Source organism: Neophocaena asiaeorientalis, unplaced genomic scaffold (genome assembly GCF_003031525.2).
Source record: "Neophocaena asiaeorientalis asiaeorientalis breed wild unplaced genomic scaffold, Neophocaena_asiaeorientalis_V1.1 scaffold19, whole genome shotgun sequence".
NCBI classification, from domain to species: Eukaryota; Metazoa; Chordata; class Mammalia; order Artiodactyla; family Phocoenidae; genus Neophocaena; species Neophocaena asiaeorientalis.
In genome coordinates this window covers 7,106,290-7,127,458 of record NW_020173388.1, presented here as the reverse complement: position 1 = coordinate 7,127,458, position 21,169 = coordinate 7,106,290, and positions in this window count along the sequence as shown.

Genomic DNA, 21,169 nt, shown 5'->3' with positions numbered 1-21,169 from the left:
TGAACCTACCATCCTCCACCTGGGTTGGGGGGGGCCTTAGTTCCTGTAGAAGAACTCAGAGATTTGTATCAGGTTGTTGTGAACATGCCCAAAGAAGGAACAGGCCCAGGCCCAATCAAGGCACCATTGTTTCTTTCTGCATTCCCTCACTCTCCTACATAGTAATTGTTTGTGTGACTTTTAGAGCTCAGGAAAGGTCTAAGAGGCTGAAAGCCTTTTTCCTACAAACTAGAAATGGGGGACACAGCAAGGCCTTTATATTTGGGAGGTCCCCACAGAGTCCTGCTTGGTTTCAATCCCACATTTTGTTTTTGTTATGATAGCACCTGACTTCCATGTACCAAAATCTATAATGGTTATCAATTATCATGTAACAAATTTCCCCAAAATCTAGTGGTGTAAAGCAACAGATATTTTTTATTTCACATAGTTCCTGTGAGTCAGGAACCTAGGAGCAACTTGGTTGGGTGGTTTCACTCACAGTCTCTCATAGGTTATAATCAAGGTGTTGGCAAGGGTTGCAGTCACTGAAGGCTTGGTTGGAGTTGGAATATCCACTTCCAAGATGGTGCACTCAAATAACTGGCAAGTTGGTGTTGGTTGTTGACAAGAAGCCTCAGCGCCTTGTCATGTAGTCCTTGCCAGGGGCTGCTTGAATGAGTTTTTGGCTTGCCCAATTAGGTGAATGGTGATTCCAATTACTGGGATGGAGAAAAGTGGAGAAGAAGCAGGTTTGGAGAGAACCAAGGGTTCAATTTGAGATATGTATAGTTTGAGATGTCTACTGCAAATCTAAGGACAAAGCTGCCGACAAAAATCAGTTCAGGGGAAATGTTAGGGACACAAAAAGGTTCAGGGGAGATGTGAAGAACTAAAAAATATGGCACCAACTGTGTCTGGGATCTCAGATTCCTTTTATCTTTTTTAAAAACTGCTTACTAGTAAGACATAATTTACTTACCATAAAATTCATTTGAGGGTTAAATTCCATTTGGTCATGTTGTATAATCCTTTTTAAAGTACATTGCTAGATTCATTTTATTAGTATTTTGTTGAGGATTACTGCATCTATGTTCATAGGGGTGCTGGTCCATATTTTTTTTCTGTGATGTCTTTGTCTGGCATTGGTAACAGGCTTATCCTGGCCTCATAGAATGAGCTGGGGACTATTTCCTTCTTTTCTATTTTTTTGGAAGAGTTTGTGAAGAACTGGCATTACTTCTTCTTTACATGGTTAGTAGAATTCAGTGGTAAGTCATCTGGGCCTGGGTTTTCTTTGTGAAAAGTTTTAGAATTACTAGGTCAATCTGTTTACTTGTTCCAAGTCTATTTAAATTTTCTACTTCTTCTTGAGTCAGTTTTGGTATTTTGTGTTTTTTATGAATTTCTCCATTTCATCCAGATAAACTGATTAATCATAGTATTTCCATATAATCGTTTTTATTTCTGGAAGGTCAATTCTAATATCTTCTCTTTCATTCCTGATTTTAGTAATTTGAATCTTTACTCTTTGGTTCTTGTTAGTCTAGCTAAAGTTTTGTCAATCTGGGTGATCTTTTAGAGGAACCAATATTTGCTTTTGTTAATTTTTCTCTATTGTTGTCATATTCTCATCTACAGCGAGAGGCTCAGATTCTCCACATTTGCACTCCAACTATACGACATCACACTGTGTAGAGCACTATAGAGTTAGCAATCAATCTTTTGTGGGATCCTTCTCCCAGCTTGTGTATGAGGTCAAATTCCAAAGAATTTATACAATCTTCTGCAGAGGTCCAAAAAGACCAAGAAAGTCAGTAGGGAGAAATGGATGCCCAGTTCCTAGGCTGACGTTATTCCCTGCATCTTGAATGCTCCCAGTTTGTAACAGTGAGACATTTCCACTGGGAAATCCTTGTTAACTTCAAGGCATGTACTCATCATTCCAGATAATAGCTATAAAGTTTCCCCTAGTAAAAAATGAATTTCCAGCCAACATTTAAGATGAGCTCAACAAGAGACAAGTAAACAAGTAAAAAAAGTTTTACTTGAGATTTGCAGGTGCATATTTTAACAATACGAGTCAGTACAGAAATCTGTAGTGTTGGAGAATAACTAAAATTGTGATTATCCTTACAAAAACATTAACACAGTCACTGATCTTTGCACACCAGGTGTTTCTAATTACCTCACCCATTGACAGACTCTGTTTCTCCTCATAATTCTCTGTCCTCTTCCCAACAACGATCTTTATGCCAATATGTTATAACCCTAATGCTTTGGGTTTGCCACTCTCTCCTACTAATCACTGAATTTCTCATCAAAACTCTATTGACAGGAGACTGTGACATTTATTGAGCGTTTACTGTATGCATGTAGGGCAGTAGGCACAATAAAAGGAAATCTCAAAGAAATCAAACACTTCAACAATAAATTTAGTATGTGGGGGGGATTATTGTATGCTGGAGGATGAGTTGAACATGTACCTTTCTCAAAATACAGAAAGAGAAAAAATGTGTAACATTAGAAGCATGATAGAACTGTCAAAAGTACACTAAATATACTGTGATAAATCAGGACTGGTTTTATTTGTTTCTTCTACAGTGTAAAAGTACAAATTGCTCTTGGAGAGAGAAACAGAAAGCAAGGAAATTTAGTGGCACTTTGCTAGGACAACTGACAATGAGACTTCTATTGAGACCAGTAACTGATATAACATATGCTAGTGGTCCCAGGACTATACTTTGGGTTACTTGGACTCACTGTGGTCCTGCTCTATGCAAGGCATAGTCTCTGTCCTACAGTAGCTGAAAATCTAATTGGAGAGTAAAAACACAAAACAAAACAAATGATAAAGAAAGAAATAGCAATATTTATTCACTCAACAAAATTTATCAGGTGCCTATGAGCCTGGCAATTTACCGGCAAAATAACGGGGTGTTAAAATTGGATTCTTCTGGGACTTCCCTGGTGACACAGTGGTTAAGAATCCACCTGCCAATGCAGGGGACACGGGTGCGAGCCCTGGTCCGGGAAGATCCCACATGCCGCGGAGCAACGAAGCCCGTGTACCACAACTACGAGCCTGTGCTCTAGACCCCGAGAGCCACAACTACCCAAGCCCACGTGCCTAGAGCCCGTGTTCCGCAATAAGCGAAGCCATTGCTATGAGAAGCCCATGCACCGCAATGAAGTTTAGCCCCCGCTCGCCGCAAGTAGAGGAAGCCCGCAAGCAGCAATGAAGACCCAACACAGGCAAAAATAAATAAATTAGTTAATTAATTTTAAAAAAATTGGATTCTTCTTGTCACTGTTTACCTGAGGTGTCAAAATACAGAAGCCGCATTCCCAAGTGAGATATGAGACCATCAGGCAGGACTTGCAATAGGAAGTTGTGGAAAACTGGGATTTTCCCTTAACTGACCATCTATCTCCAGCTTTTGAAGCTGAGGAAAGAGTTGGAGGCATGAGAAAGCTTGTCGGAGACAGAATTGCTGGTGTGCGGTAAGGCCCACCCTCACTTCCGGGCAAGGGTGCTTCCCCCTAAACAAACGTCAAAAGGCAGGGGCTCTGCGAAAGTTAACATGGGTCCCTGCAGTTGGGGGACAAGCGGACTGTCTTCTAGCTAATACCTGGGGAACCTAAGGGGTGGGAGGGGAAGAGCTTTTTTGCTGGAGGGCTCTTTCTGCCACAGCTCTTCCTTTTTCGCTGAAGGGGATTTCTCTCTCCTGCCCACTTTTGTGGCACTTTTCAACCAAGGGCTTCAATGTGATTAATTGTTGAACTCTTCGATACCCTGGTGAGATAGTTGGGTGTCATTATCCCTAATGTCCAGCTGGACAAACAAAGGAGGTTGGCTGTGTTGACCTAGATCACACAGGGGCAGGTTTGGGAAGAGAAATGGGCTGTATCCTCCTGCAGCCAGAGTGGGAGCTTCGGTCAGGTCTCCTAGAGAAGATCCCCAGTTCCTAGGCCAGGACTTTGAACGTGCCTCCTTCAAGTGCAATGGTTCCTGGGACATTCTGTAATTGTCGGGGTGTGTGAGCTGAGAGCAGCTGTGTGATGAAATCTGAGGGAGGGACAATTTTTCTAAAATATCCTGGTTTCTAATTTGCACCTGATTGGCAGAGAGGAAGAAAATCTTGCTGCTTTAATTGGCAAGGGAAATGCACACCCAAGAGACTGGTGTTCCCTGGCTTTAAAATTTCAATTACAAGATATATGTAATGTTTGAATGAACACTTACACACCTTAGCTTGCAAGCTTTTGGCAGCAACAAACGGTGTCCCTAGAGCTCTCTAGAAATGCTGTCCTGTGCAATGGGATGCTTAGTGACTACAAAGCAATTCAATTAAACCAACACTGAGCTAGCATGGGAGTGGAGTGGGGGGATAGGCGGACACAGAGATAAATGTAATACAGTCCCTTCCTCCAGAAGCTTACAACCTAAATGTGGATAAACATAGTGGAGTTCCACTTTAATTGGGGTTAGATTCTAAAATGAGTGAGTAAATAGAAAAATCTCACTTAATCAAATCAATCATAATTCTTACGTCCTTCAAATTTTAAGAACTGTAGGAGTCGTAATCTGAGGAACAAAAGAAAGATCGTGTAGTTGATCTGAATATTCAAACTTGCCTACCTGTAAGACAGCTAGCCAAGGCCCAGCTGTAAATGGGGCGTGGACTGTAATATCATACTGTGAGATAGCCTAGCCATGTTTTTTTCATGGCAGTGGCAGAGGCTCAAAATCACAAGACCAGAGAGTCATGGGAATAGAGAAGATAGTAACAGAAAGAGCCTTTAGTTATAATAAAAATAAGGAATGTTACCTCTGGTGTTGCAATTGCCTAAAAGGCAAGGAGCTCACCTCACTCAGCATCAGGCCCCTACCCTGGCCTCACCTTGCTCCTGGTAGGCGCTCAATTCATAGTTGTTGACTGACGAATGTTAATTACATTGGGCCCTCAAGGACACAGTTCATGTTGGTCCCGAGAGCCAAGTGGATTCACACACTGGTGCCATCTGTCCACGCTGGGATAGGAACACAGTCCTGATTACCAGGAAGCTTAGATCTCAAAGGAACTGGTGACATGTTCTGAGAAACTTGAGCTTGTGAGCTCATCGAGGCCAGGCACGTCTCTTAATTCCTATCTTTCCAGAGAGTAGCACAATGTCACAGGGGAGCTAGACCTTTACTTCTATACTTAACCATTACCCTGTGTGATCAGTGACATATTTTCATGAAGAACGGAACCCTCCGGAAGTAAGAGCATTCAGGTTGATCCTACGTGGGAACATGGCTATAAAAGGGAGTTATTCAAGAAGATTTCAGAGAAAAGGTGAAGGCTGCCTTTTCTTTTCCTGCTGAAAGGCAAGTCCATTGTTTGTTTGTTTACTACAAAAACACCTGCACCTTTGATCTCAAATTACATCTATGGATAGAAAATGAGCACTTGGACAGTCTTCTACAAGGGAACAGAGGGCTAGACTGTGCTGTGTACAAAGTATCGTATGTCTCCTGAGCTCTGTTCCTTCAAGCCTTCCTCTCAAAACAGCACAATCCAAACAGACATCAGACGGCACCTAGTATCAGGACTGAGCGGAAGTAGAGGCAGTTTCACTGCACTTACTTCAGGCAGCTGGGAAACACAGTCTGGCTTTCAGAGAGCCTCGTTTCCTTGTCTATTAAATGGATTGTAAATAGCCATGTGCTTGACAATGTTGACAAGGCAGGAAGATTGCTTCCCAGGGAGAAACTTGACATTGACCTTCAGATCAGGATGGGACTTGAAGTTTGGGAATCGTTCCCCAAGTCACAATATTTTATAGAGAAACTAAGAGTTGAACAAAACCTTGAAGTCTGTAGAATTTCGGTAGAATTTAAACAAGAAGAAAGAGAGGAGAATGCCTCTGGGAGGTGAAATAGAGAGACTCAGATGGATAGCTGGTGAAAATGAGTAGGTAAAGAGAGGCAAGAACTTAACAAGTCACTAGTGGGAATTCATTAAAGGTTGTTGAGAAGGGGAAACTGTAAGTTCTATGGAGACCCAGACTCTGTCTGTTTTGGTCATTGTTTTTTTTCCAATATCTGGCACATTACAATGCATGCATGAAGATAGATAGATAGATAGATAGATAGATAGATGAGATATATATCTATATACATACCTATATATATATATACCTATATACACACATATACATATATATGTATATAAGTATAGTTCAAATTTTTAAACTATATAAGTAGTACATGAATTGATTTTTATGAAAAAGTCAAACAATAAAGAAGTATATTAAAAAGTGGAAGCTCTTCTTCACTAACCCCCAATTCCACTCTCTCTCCCAGAATTAATTGTGGCTATGAATTTCATATATGACCTTTCAGATAGCTTTCTTTGCAATTATAAAAATATATTTCTTTATAGCAACACGTGTTTTAAAAATTTTTATAATGGGGTTATACTGTAATTATTGTACAGCAATATTCCTTTCTTATGTAATATGTCTTTGCATAGTATTCCATTATATGGAAGCACAGTAATTTAGAGTAACTTACTGAATATCTGCTATCGCCACAACATCACCACTAGCTCTTTCTGGAGACTACATTTCCCAGAATCCTCTTGACCAATGGTTCTCCTGTTGGGATTTGCTAATAAGAGACGCTCATGTCAGTTTGAAAGCCAACCTAGAAGGAGAAGCTGTTAAGCCTGGAGGCAGCTGAGCCAGAGGAGCAGCTTGTGCACTTCGTAGTGGCTTAAGGGGAATGAGCCTTTGAAAACCAGCCACTTCACTGCTACAGACAAAGGCAGTGGCCAGAACTTCCTGGGGGTTCTTGAGATTTGCAGAGGCTTCCCGGTGAGCTCCTGAGAGCCACCTGCTTCAGGGACGCAGGCTAGGATGATCAGGGTGGCTCCCCCAGCCTTTCCAACAATTCTGGAATCCTCTTATTCCTTGTATTAAAACCTTCTTTACCTGGAAGACAGGAGGTGTTTTTGTTTTCCTGACTGAAGTCTGACTTTAAAATATTACATATTTTCCCTCTGTGTCTATATTTATTTACTTTTATATTATGGGCCCCATCTCAAGTCGTTAAACATTCCTTGGAAACCTACTGTAAATGAATATATCATAACTCATTATATGCATTAAAATGATTGGTTTAAACCATTCCTCTATAGTTGAGCATTTAGGCTGTTTCCACATATAACATATATGTTGTGGTAAACATCTCAATATATATATCTGACTCTCTATTTTGAGGCTATGGAGACTGGCAGGGTTTTAGTCTGAACACTGAAATTAGAAGAGACACTGAACTGTGAAGGGAAAGACAGAAGATGAGCTCACGTTTAGTAATATCGAGTGTAAGCTACTGAAAAAGACATCCAGGGCTTCCCTGATGGGGCAGTGGTTAAGAATCCACCTGCCAATACAGGGGACATGGGTTCAAGCCCTGGTCCAGGAAGATCCCACATGCTGCGGAGCAACTAAGCCCGGGCACCGCAACTACTGAGCCTGTGCTCCAGAGCCCGTGAGCCACAACTACTGAGCCCGCATGCCACAACTACTGAAGCCCATGCGCCTAGAGCCCATGCTCCTCAACAAGAGAATGCACGGCAAAGAGAAGCCCGCGCACTGCAACGAAGAGTAGCCCCCGCTCACTGCAACTAGAGAAAGCCCGTTTGCAGCAACAAAGACCCAACACAGCCATAAAAAAAATAATAATAAATAAATAAAATACATTCGTGAGAAAAATAATTCTTAAAAAAAAAAATCCAGGTGTGCTTACCTAGCTGCTGTTAGATGTAATGGACCAGGTCAAGAGCTAGATTAGGGTTGACAATCAGTGTATAGAGAGTTGACTGCAGTATCAATCAGTACAATATCTGCTGTAAAGATTATGGAAAAATAAGAGTAGTAGAGTTGACAAGGGACAAGACAGAGGGTGGAGGGTGCAGATCCCGGATAATATCTATTTACCAGCTTAAGTAAAATGTACTTACTTAAGTAAAATAGTGCTTTTCAAGTACTACTGTGGTCTCTCATCTACCATTCCAATTCAGAGTGCTTAAATAAACTCCATCCCTTGACAACTGTGTCTCTTTAAATTAGTCAAGGGACTGACTAGATTGCATAGAATGTGAAATGTAGCTCACTCTCCACTTGATTGATTCACATTACTGCCTAAATCATGTTGAAAGCAGTAAATTTATTTGTAATCTGTATTCATCCTTCCATTAAATGACACTTTGCTCTTTTTAAGCAGAGAATACTATGCCAAAGCTTCCAAGGAGGTTGTCCATCCTTAAGATGTTTGAACCTCACTTAAAATATCCTATTAGAGCTATTTAGTCCTTTAGCCAACCGTAAACATTGTGTGTGTACTCCAAAATTCCATTTTTTATATTGAAGTATGGCTGATTTACAATATTATATTAGTTTCAAGTATACATCGTAGCAATTCAGTATTTTCGTAGATTATGCTCCATAAAAAGTGATTACAAGATAATGGCTATAATTCCCTGTGCTATACAATACATCCTTGTTGCTTATCTATTTTATACACAGTAGTTTGTATCGCTTAATCCCATACCCCTAAGGTCCCCCTCTCCCTTCCCTTTCCCCACTGGCAACCACTAGTTGGTTTTCTACATCTGTGAGCCTGTTTATGTTTTGCTATATACATTTGTTTGTATTATTTTATAGATTCTACATATAAGTGATGTCATACAGTATTTGTCTTTCTCTGCTTGACTTATTTCATTAAACATAATATTCTCTAGGTCCATCCATGTTGCTAAAAATGGCAGGATTTTGTTCTTTTTTATGGCTAATATTCCATTGTATATATACATACCACATCTTCTTTATCCATTCTTCTGTTAATGGACACTTGGGTTGCTTCCTTACTTTGACTCTTGTAAATAGTGCTGGTATAAACTTTGGGGTACATGTATCTTTTCGAATTAGAGTTTTTGTTTTTTCTGAATATGTGCCCAGGAGTGGAATTTCTGGATCATATGGTAGCTCTATTTTTAATTTTTTGAGGAACCTCCCTACTGTTTTCTATAGTGGAAATTTACATTCTCACCAACGCAATTCTCCACATCCTTGCCAACATTTGTTATTCGTACACTTTTGGCTGACAGCCATTCTGACAGGTGTGAGGTGATATCTCATTGTTTTGATTTGCATTTCCTTAATAATTAGCAATGTTCAGCATCTTTTCATGTGCCTGTTAGCCATCTGTACATCTTCTTTGGAAACTGTCTAGTCAGATCTTCTGCACATTTTTGAATTGGGTTTTTTTTTAAATATTGAGTTGTATGAGCTGTTTATATATTTTGGATATTAACCCCTAAAAATTCTTAAATTCTCTAAAATTTAGAAAGAAATGCTTTTGAGGTTAATCCTACATTCTCGATGTTTTAGTTTGCTAGGGCTGCCGTGATAAAGTACCGCAACAGAAATTTATTGTCTCACAGTTCTGGAGGCTAGAAGTCCGAATCTAGAAGTCCTCTAAGAGCTGAGAGAGAAGGATCTTTTCCAGGTTTCTCTCCTTGATTTGTGGATGAATGTCTTCTACTTGTGTCTCTTCACATTGTCTTCCCTCTATGCATGTTTGTCTCAGTGTCCAAGTTTCCCCTTTGTGTAAGGATACCAGTCATATTGGATTAGGGTTCACCCTAATGACCTCATTTTAATGTGATTACCTCTGTAAAGACGTTATCTTCAAATAAGGCCATATTCTGAAATACTAAGGGTTAGGACTTATTTTTCAGAAGGACACACAATTCAATCAATAACACTGGACGACCTCAGATAATATGTAAAACACTGTCTGAGAAATCATTCTTTTAGTAGATTTCAGTTATTTTATTTAGAGGAAGTCAGACCATTAAAGGGCCTGAACTACATTATTTTGGCCACTTGTAGCTTGGCTTTTATAAACATCTCTCACCCATTATCAGGTACTTTGTTTATCAGATTTTTTTTCATAAAAATGCACATCCAGTTTAGCTAATGAAGGAGATAAGATGGGTAGGAAGGCCACCCTCTCCACGCACCCCCCCCCCAACTTTAATAGATGAATTCTGGCTACACCAGAAATTAACTTCACTACATTGTTTACCGCTATTTCCCCCAAAGCCTCACCCAATTCAAAACAGAGTGGTTTGAACTTTGCTGGTTGTAAACTAGTTTTTTCAGTTAACTGTTAAATCTTACCACTTCCCAGAGAAAGCTATACTTCAAAGTTGGACATTTGGTTCAGACGTGTCACTCCAAAGTGATTGGTGGAGATGCCACCTCCTCCACAGATTGACCTTGTGGAACACATCCTTTGGAATATGGAAGCTAGGGGAACTATTGAATTGAAAGGTGGGATTCAACATGAAACTTGTGGAAATGTATTGACATCTGTGACTTCAACTGAGACAGCCGATGTACCCTGCCCAAGGTTACTGATGCCTTTATTTAGCGACCACTTTGAAGGAGGTGATTTTTCTATGCCGAATCCAGGAGATGATAATGTTCCTCCATTAATTTATTCTGGTTCCAAATTTTATCTCAATGTCTAATGTCTTTCTCCCAATAAATTTTTCTTTATTTAAAACTCTTTGCTAGGAAAGTTGCACCAAGAAGGAAGAGACCATGGAAAGTGGTAGTGACCACTCTCGCACCTTAGCTACGGGAAGGAGGACGCCCAGTTCAGTACTAGCTCCCCAACTAGTATTCACGAGCTTTTCACAAACTCCTCAGAACCACCAAATGAAAATTAAAGTTTGTTTACACGTATGGCAAACCACTTTAATTCAATCAGTAGCAATTCAGAGACTGTTTTAATGGGTCAGGGAAATGAGGGAGGAAATTTTGGAAGGAAGACCTGAGAGGGATGGAGAAGTTTTAGACAGAACTCCCCACTGAGGTGCATTAGTTTCCTGAACCTTCCATAATGAATTACTACAAAGATGGTGGATTATAACAACAGAAATTTGTTCTCTCATGACTCTAGAGAGCAGAAGTCTGAAATCAAGGTGTCAGCAGGGTTGGTTCCATCTGGAGGCTCTGAGGAAGAGTCCACTCCATGCCTCTCTCCTAGCTTCTGGTGGCTGCTGGAAATCCTTGGTATTTCTTAGCTTAGAGCTGCATCATTCCAATCTCTGCTTCTGTCGTCACATCACTTCCTGCTGTCTTCTTCTCTTCTTATGAGAACACTTATTATTGGATTCAGAGCCTTCCCAGGTAATCCAGGGTGATCTCATCTCAAGGTTCTTAACTTAGTAACATCTTGCAAAGACCCTTTTCCAAAATAAAGTCACATTCACAGGTTTTAGGTGGATATATCATTTAAGGGCTCACCATTGAACCTACCACATAGGGAGATAAGGAAGAAGAGGACAGGGCTTCCCTGGTGGTGCAGTGGTTGAGAATCTGCCTGCTGATGCAGGGGACACGGGTTCGAGTCCTGGTCTGGGAAGTTCCCACATGCTGCGGAGCACCTAGCCCCGTGAGCCACAATAAAAAAAAAAAAAAAAAAAGAAGAGGACAGCTGTGGGAATGGGATTCAGAAAAGAGCATGGGAGTGTACCAGGGATCAAATTTGCCCTCTATAATTTTGCCTTGAAACCTGAGACAGCTGATGTACCCTTGCAAACCGCTGTCTGAGGTTACTGATACCTTTATTTAGTGACCAGAATTAGTAATGCAGCCTCATCTCAGGGCTGCTGCCTCACCTGGTTTTCTTATCATGAGGCTACATTACCATTACTGGCTCAAAGTGTATAAAATTTTATCAGGGCAAAGTGCAAACTTGTTACACTCTCTGGGTGAATCCAGGCATTGAAGGCAATCATCTATGCCCCATATTACAGAGCAGTGGGGCCCAAATCAACTTTCCCAAGCCTCCCAGGGAGGGGAAGATGGGAAACCCTGCTATTTTGTAAATGTGCCTAGTGGGACTTTTTTTAGCATTTTTATTGGAGTATAATTGCTTAACAATGTTGTGTTAGTTCATGCTGTATAACAAAGTGAATCAGCTATACGTATACATATATCACCATATCCCCTCCCTCTTGCGTCTCCCTCCCACCATCCCTATCCCATCCTTCGAGGTGGTCACAAAGCACTGAGCTGATCTCCCTGTGCTATGCGGCTGCTTCCCACTAGCAAGTTATTTTACATTTGGTAGTGTATATATGTCAATGCCACTCTCATTTTGTCCCAGCTTACCCTTCCCCGTCCCCGTGTCCTTAAGTCCATTCTGTACGTCTGCATCTTTATTCCTGTCCTGCCCCTAGGTTCTTCAGAACCTTTTTTTTTTTTTTTTTTACATTCCATATATATGTGCTAGCATAAGGTATTTGTTTTTCTCTTTCTGACTTACTTCACTCCGTATGACACACTTTAGGTCCATCCACCTCACTACAAATAACTCAATTTCTTTTTTGTTTTATGGCTGAGTAATATTCCATTATATATATGTGGCACATCTTCCTTATCCATTCATCTGTTTATGGACACTTAGGTAGCTTCCATGTCCTGGCTATTGTAAATAGTGCTGCAATGAACATTGTGGTACATGACTCTATTTGAATGATGGCTTTCTCAGGGTACATGCCCAGTAGTGGGATTGCTGGGTCATATGGTAGTTCTATTTTTAGTTTTTTAAGGAATCTCCATACTGTTCTCCATAGTGGCTGTATCAATTTACATTCCCACCAACAGTGCAAGAGGGATCCCATTTCTCCACACCCTCTCCAGCATTTATTATTTGTAGATTTTTTGATGATGGCCATTCTGACTGGTGTGAGGTGATACCTTATTGTGGTTTTGATTTGCAGTTCTCTCTCTAATGATAAGTGATATTGAGCATTCTTTCATGTGTTTGTTGGCAATCTGTATATCTTCTTTGGAGAAAAATCTCTTTAGTTCTTCTGCGCATTTTGAATTAGGTTGTTTGTTTTTTTGATATTGAGCTGCGTGCGCTGCTTGTATATTTTGGAGATTAATCCTTTGTCAGTTGCTTTGTTTGCAAATATTTTCTCTCATCCTGAGGGTTGTCTTTTCATCATTTTTATGGTTTCCTTTACTGTGCAAAAGCTTTTAAGTTTCATTAGGTCCCATTTGTTTATTTTTATTTCCATTTCTCTAGGAGGTGGGTCAAAAAAGGATCTTGCTGTGATTTATGTCATAGAGTGTTCTGCCTAAGTTTTCCTCTAAGAGTTTTACAGTGTCTGGCCTTACATTTAGGTCCTCAATCCATTTTGAGTTTATTTTTGTGTATGGTGTTATGGAGTGTTCTAATTTCATTCTTTTACATGTAGCTCTTGAGTTTTCCCAGCACCAGTTATTGAAGAGGTTGTCTTTTCTCCATTGTATATTCTTGCTTCCTTTATGAAAGATAAGGTGACCATATGTGTGTGAGTTTATCTCTGGGCTTTCTATCCTGTTCCATTGATCTATATTTCTGTTTTTGTGCCAATACCTTACTATCTTGATTACTGTAGCTTTGTAGTATAATCTGAAGTCACGGAGCCTGATTCCTCCAGCTCCGTTTTTCTTTCTCAAGATTGCTTTGACTATTCGGGGTCCCTTCTGTTTCCATACAAATTGTGAAAATTTTTGTTCTAGTTCTGTGAAAAATGCCATTGGTAGTTTCATAGGGATTGCACTGAATCTGTAGATAGCTTTGGGTAGTATAGTCACTTTCACAATGCTGATTCTTCCAATCCAAGAACATAGTATATCTCTCCATCTGTTGGTATCATCTTTAATTTTTTCATCAGTGTCTTATACTTTTCTGCATACAGGTCCTTTGTCTCCATATATAGGTTTACTCCTAGGTATTTTGTTCTTTTTGTTGCAGTGGTAAATGGGAGTGTTTCCTTAATTTCTCTTTCAGATTTGTCATCATTAGTGTATAGGAATGTAAGAGATTTCTGTGCATTAATTTTGTATCCTGCTACTCTATCAAATTCATTGATTAACTCTAGTAGTTCTCTGGCAGCATCTTTAGGATTTTCTATGTATAGTATGTCATCTTCAAACAGTGACAGTTTTACTTCTTTTCTGATTTGGATTCCTTTTATTTCTTTTTCTTCCCTCATTGCTGTGGCTAAAACTTCCAAAAGTATGTTGTATAATAGTGGTGAGAGTGGGCAGCCTTGTCTTGTTCCTGATCTTAGTGTATATGGTTTCAGTTTTTTTTTTTTTTTTTTTGGTTTCAGTTTTTCACCACTTAGAATGATGTTGGTTGTGGGTTTGTCATATATAGCCTTTATTTTGTTGAGGTAAGTTCCCTCTATGCCTACTTTCTGGATAGTTTTTATCATAAATCGGTGTTGAATTTTGTCAATATTTTTTCTGCATCCATTGAGATGATCATATGGTTTTTATCCTTCAATTTGTTAATATGGTGTATCACATTGATTGATTTGCATATATTGAAGAATCCTTGCATTTCTCGGATAAACCCCACTTGATCATGGTGTATGATCCTTTTAATGTTCTGCTGGATTCTGTTTGCTAGTATTTTGTTGAGGAGTTTAACGTCTATGTTCATCAGTGATATTGGCCTGTAGAGTTCTTTCTTTGTGACATCTTTGTCTGGTTTTGGTATCAGGGTGATGGTGACCTTGTAGAATGAGTTTGAGAGTGTTACTCCCTCTGCTGTAGTTTGGAAGAGTTGGAGAAGGATGGGTGTTAGCTCTTCTCTAAACATTTGATAGAATTTGCCTGTGAAGCCATCTGGTCCTGGGCTTTTGTTTTTTGGAAGATTTTTAATCACAGTTTCAATTTCAGTGCTTGTGATTGGTCTGTTTATATTTTCTATTTCCTCCTGGTTCAGTCTTGGAAAGTTATGCTTTTCTAAGAATTTGTCCATTCCTTTCAGATTGTCCATTTTATTGGCATAGAGTTGCTTGTAGCAATCTCTCATGATCCTTTGTATTTCTGCAGTGTCAATTGTTACTTTTCATTTCTAATTCTGTTGACCTGATTCTTCTCCTTTCTTTTCTTGATGAGTCTGGCTAATAGATTATCAGTTTTGTTTATCTTCTCAAAGAACCAACTTTTAGTTTTATTAACCTTTGCTATCGTTTTCTTTTGCTGTGTAGCATAATCTTGGCTGTAGGTTTTTCCTTTTCATCACTTTAAATATGTCCTGCCACTCCCTTCTGATTGCAGAGTTTCTGCTGAAAGATCAGCTGTTAACCTTATGGGGATTCCCTTGTATGTTATTTGTGGCTTTTCCCATGCTTCTTTTAATATTTTTTCTTTGTATTTAATTTCTGATTGTTTGATTAGTATGTATCTTGGCATGTTTCTCCTTGGACTTATCCTGTATGGGACTCTCTGCACTTCCTGGACTTGATTGACTATTTCCTTTTCCATATTAGGGAAGTTTTCAACTATAATCTCTTCAAATATTTTCTCAGTCCCTTTCTTTTTCTCTTCCTCTTGACTGTCCTCAATTCTTTTCATTCTTTTTTCTTTATTGTGCTCTGTGATAGTTATTTCCACTATTTTATCTTCCAGATTACTTATCCATTCTTCTGCCTCAGTTACTGTGATATTGTTTCCTTCCAGAGAATTTTTAATTTCATTTATTGTGTTGTTCATCATTGTTTCTTTGCTCTTTAGTTCTTCTGAGTCCTTGTTAAACGTTTTTTGTATTTTCTCTATTCTATTTCCAAGATTTTCCATCATCTTTACTATCATTACTCTGAATTCTTTTTCAGGTAGACTGCCTATTTCCTCTTCATTTGTTTGACCTGGTGGGTTTTTACCTTGCTCCTTCATCTGCTGCACATTTCTCTTTCTTCTCATTTTGCTTAACTTACTGTATTTGGGGTCTTCTTTTCTCAGGCTACAGGGTTGTAGTTCCTGTTGTTTTTGGTGTCTGCCCCCAGTGGGTAAGGTTGGTTCAGTGGGTTGTGTAGGCTTCCTGGTAGAAGGGACTGGTGCTTGTGTTCTGGTGGATGAGGTTAGATCTTGTCTTTCTGGTAATCAGGACTGCATCCACTGGTGTGTTTTGGGGTGTCTGTGAACTTAGTATGATTTTAGGCAGCCTCTCTGCTAATGGATGGGGTTGTGTTTCTGTCTTGCTAGCTTTTTGGCATGAGTGTCCAGCACTGGAACTTGCTGGTCTTTGGGTGGAGCTGGGTCTTATTGTTGAGACAGAGATCTCTAGGAGAGCTCTCGCTGATTGATACTACATGCGGCCAGAAGGTCTCTGGTGGTCCAATGTCTTGAACTCAGCTCTCCCACCTCAGAGGCTCAGGACTGACACCTGGCCAGAGCACCAAGACTGTGTCAGCCACATGGCTTCTTGACCCCCAAGAAAGCTGCTCATTGGACACACCACTGCAGTGGGGATATGAGGGGCTGGCTGGGAACAGGAAACGATGCCACCGCTTGGCCTCAGGCACCTGAGGGATGACCTGGATGCTTCAGGGGCACTGTCCAGGGCAGGGTGAGAAGAGCTCCTGTATGCATGCCTTGTGTTTTGTAATTTAATGAGTAGCTTCTCTCTCCAATGGTTTTAAATATTAGTGAATATAGTGTATGTGTTTGTATCTGCACAGGCTTTATTTTGGTCTGAGGTTTTTCCCAGACTATATTATCACATGAATCAAGAACATATATGTTTGATCTAGAGAAACTAACTTCTGCACTTCTATGTAGGGTTTTAATACTGAAATGTCTGTACAAATTTTCCAGGATTACTTATTACATTAATATGGAGAACTAAAGCCAAAGCCTTCAATTTTAAGTAGTCTTTCTTCAATGGTGAATGGATTCTGCCTAAATAGGAAATGTTACACAGGGTTATAAAAAACCAGTAACTTTGAAAGAGAATTTATAATTTAAAAAATCTATAGAATTTCCAAGCAACTAAAGAAAATAAAAACCAAATAAAAACAATAACCTATTAGAAATTTTTTGAGAGAAAAATAAGTTTTTCTTAGTAAATAGAATAAATATAAAACAAACTTTTTCCTTTTTCACGTTTGGAGAAGATTTCTACTTGTAAAATAACACAGTACCTATTTAAAAGGCACTAGCACCAAATGGGTTTACAGGTGACAGATAAAATAATGTCCCAAGAATGTATAATTCTCATGTTACAAAAATTGTCCCAGAATATGAAAAAAAAAGAAAACACCTGAACTCAATTTTAATGCCAGCCTAACACTGATTCGAAAACCAGACACAGTTGGTACAAAGAAAGAAAATAGCAGGCTAATTTCACTTTTAAACACTGATGCAAAACCCTAAATAGAAGGTTGGCAAATCAAATCCTGTAGTGGGTTGAAAGAATATCACATCATAACTAAGTAGGATTTAACCTAATAATGCAAAAATAGAGTTGAAAATGTTAAAGATCTTATAATATTACTCATTGTACTAACAGATTAAAGGATAAAACCACATGAGCATCTCAATAGACGTGGAGAAGCATTTGCTAAACTTCAGCAGCCATTTCTCATTAAATAACCACAACACATAAACTAGGAGCATGAGAAACTACCAGAAAGTATCATGCTAAAACATGAAATAAACAAACCAATGATCTTCCTATAGAGCCACAGTAACCGGTTAGAAGGAAAATGATCTCAATCACAGCAGCAACAAAATGTGCAAGAGGTACAAGAAGAAAGCTATGAAACCTTACTGAGAAGGTATTAAGGAAACCTTGGAGAAGTGGAGTGGTAGTCCATGTTTCTAGAAGGGAACACACAATATTATAAATATGTCAACTCTCTCCAAGTTAATTTACAAATTCAATGCATTTCCATTGAAAATGTTAACAGGATTTTTCATGGAAAATTTTGTTCTAGATTTCATCTGAAAAACCTTAAGTAACAGACTTTTGGAAAACAGTGATGAGAGAGAACCTAGGCTGCCAGATATCAAAATATATTATAAAGTCACCAAACTCAAGACAAGAATTAAGACACAATACACACATAGATCAGTGGCCAGACAGAAAGTATGAAAAACAGATTCACATATATTTGAAAATATAACAAGCAATGAAGGTGACATATCTAATCAATGACCTCAAATTTGGACTCTTTAACAGACGGTGTAACAATTGGCAGTCCACTTAAAAAAAAAAGAAGGAAAAGGAGGTCCTTAATTCACCCCATATATAAAAGTAAATTAATGATAGATTAGACAATCATGGGTTTGAGTGTGGTTACAGGCATCTCAAGGAATTACAGGGGAAGGATATGCCTCCAAGATCACTCGTGGTTGTTGGCAGGATTCAGTTTCTTGTGGGCTGTTGGACTGAGGTCCTCAGTTCCTCACTGGGAATCTCACAAAATGGCAGCAGGCTTTCTCAAAGTGGGCAAATGAGAGAGAGCCAGAGAGTTCATCAATACAGAAGTCAGAGGTTTTTGTAACCTAATCTCTGAAGGGACATCCCATCACTTTTCCTGTGTTTTGTTTGTTAGAGTTAAGTCTTTAGGTGCAGCCCACACTCAAAGGTGATTACACACGGGTGTGAATTCACACCATTTCCTGGCCGTGAATACCAAGAGGAAGAATCACGGGGTTCCATCTTACGGTGTACATGGTCCACAGTAATAAGCAATGGTTACAAATGGGAAATTCACGGAAGAAAATGAAAGCCCAGCACACAGAAAATAAAATGGATAGTCTCACACTGACCAGAGCAATTCAAATAGAAACAACAGCATTCCACTTTCCTCCCATTTTCCTGGCAAAACACAATTCTGGGGTCATGTTGGGTGAATTACTATCCCAGCTTCACCACTTAGTAACTGTGTGACTTTGGGCATTCACTTAACTTTTCTTGCGTCTGTTTCCTCATCTGTAAATAGGGGATTATAACAGTACCTACCACATAGCATTGTTTTGATGAATAATTAAATTCATATACACAGAGCACTTTATTCCTGAGACACAGTAAATATTCAATACATGTTTTTAAAACAACGCTGATTTCAAGGTACAGAAAAATGACATACATCACTGGTAAGAATATGAATTGGTAAAGTATTTTGAGCTATATATTTGGAAGACTTTTTTACTAGTTAATTGTATATCCCGTTCCACCGAGCAATTTTGCTTGTCCCACAGTTACTTGAAAACACATGTTTAAGAATTTTTATTGTAATCTTGTTTATAATAGAGAAAAAACTGTCCATCAAAGTGTTCATTAATAGGGAAAGGGTAAATATACTCTAATATGTTCATACTTTGTAATTTTTTGCAGCAGTAGAAAAAAAAAGATTTTTAAATGTAGCAACTAAAAGTCCAAAGTTACAAAATGACAGCAAACACTGAAACCTGTTTATAATCAAGGTGCTTAAAAAACAAAGCAATAGCTTTGAAATGCTACAAAACTCCTGCTCATATTTCACTGGACAAAGTAAGTTGCATGACCAATTCTGATATCAAAGGGGCAGGAAAACTCAATCCTCTCACAGGGAGGGGCAGCAAATAATCAGGAATGATAATGCAATCTATCAAATTATTAATCAAACGTCAAAGCTGTGATGCATAAGGCCACATTTTTTGACATCTGTGATTTTGCTGTCCATGCCTGTAAAAGTGAAAAATGGTAGAGGGGATGTTAAATTCATCCACATCCTATGTTCTTGATTTTTCTTCCCTTGTTTTAAGAGACTGTGACAGGATTCTATATGTTTTCTTTCTCCATCTTTCCTTCTCCTAAGGATGTATGGGATGTGGTTTGATGTTTCTTAGCTTCCAGGAATATAAAAAAATTGGGGGGGGGGTAGATCATATTATTGCTCTCAGCCCTTCACTCTTCCTTCCTATGGAAGAATTGCACTTCTCGTCTGTTGCCATAGACTTTCCGTGACTCCTCTGAGAAGAGGAAGATACAGTCCCATCCCCTCAACGTAGGGCTTGGCCATGTAACTTGCTTTGGCCAATAGAATGCAAGTGGATATGAGTTATGCCACCATTTAAAGAGAAGTCCTTTGCCATGAGAATTGCATGTTGTAAATAAAGGCTGCTCCCTCAGCCTGTATCCCAAATAGAGCAGAGTCCAGCAGGGTCATAGTAGACAGAAGTAAACCTTTGATTTTGCAAGCCACAGAGAACTGGGGGTCACCCGTTATCACAGCAAAGATGCTCAATGTGCCTTTGGTTTAGCCACCTCTGGTATTCACACAGTTACCTCTAGAGCCTGAAGATGGGAGATAAAAAATCTCTATTTACTGTTCCTCCCTCCAGTGACCAGCAGCAGTATTCTTCACTGGGAAACATGGTTCCATGAAGCGTGGAGTTTAGTTCTTTTTCTGAATGTCCATATTTGCCTTCTATGAAAAGAGACTCCTAGGAGAGTAACACCAACTGTAGTGTTGCCTTCTTTTTCTCTGTGTCATAAACTAATACTCAATCTATGATATCAGATTTGATTCTCCTTTGATGCTTTGAAATCTTTAAAAAAAGTTTTCCTGCTTCCTTCTTGGCTATCTCCTTCCATGCTCTCCAGAAGCGCTTAATCTTCTCTGATGAGCTGCAGCCAAGGAGGGCAGGTGAACATAGTGAACAGCAGATAAGGCCCTGCCTCCAAAAGCTTACATTCCAGTGGAGAAGACAGACAAGAAACAATAAACAAGTAAAAATGTACCATACTGCCAGGAAGGGGTAACTACGTAGAAAAATTAATAAAGGAGAAAGAGAATGGCAGGAAGTTTCACATTAGATGGAGTGATCTGGAGCGATTGCAGGTATAACGGGCTCTGACACAGGGCCGTCTGGGTCCACACGTGTAGACCACACCGCTACACCGCGTGCCGTCACTAGCTAGCGCTCCGCAGGACTGTCGGCTCCTACAGCACATTCCGCCCCAGCCCCACCTGAGAATATCCCCCTAGATTCTACTCACTGCTCTGAAAACCTGAATGGGGCTCCTTTCTTAACCGTGGGCCAAGGTATCCGCAACTGACCTCAGGTTTTGCTTATCATGTTATTTTAAAATATTTATCTTTGGGCTTCCCTGGTGGCGCAGTGGTTGGGAGTCCGCCTGCCGATGCAGGGGACGTGGGTTCGTGCCCCGGTCCGGGAGGATTCCGCATGCTGCGGAGCGGCTGGGCCCGTGGGCCATGGCCGCTGAGCCTGCGCGTCCGGAGCCTGTGCTCCGCGACGGGAGAGGCCACAACAGTGAGAGGCC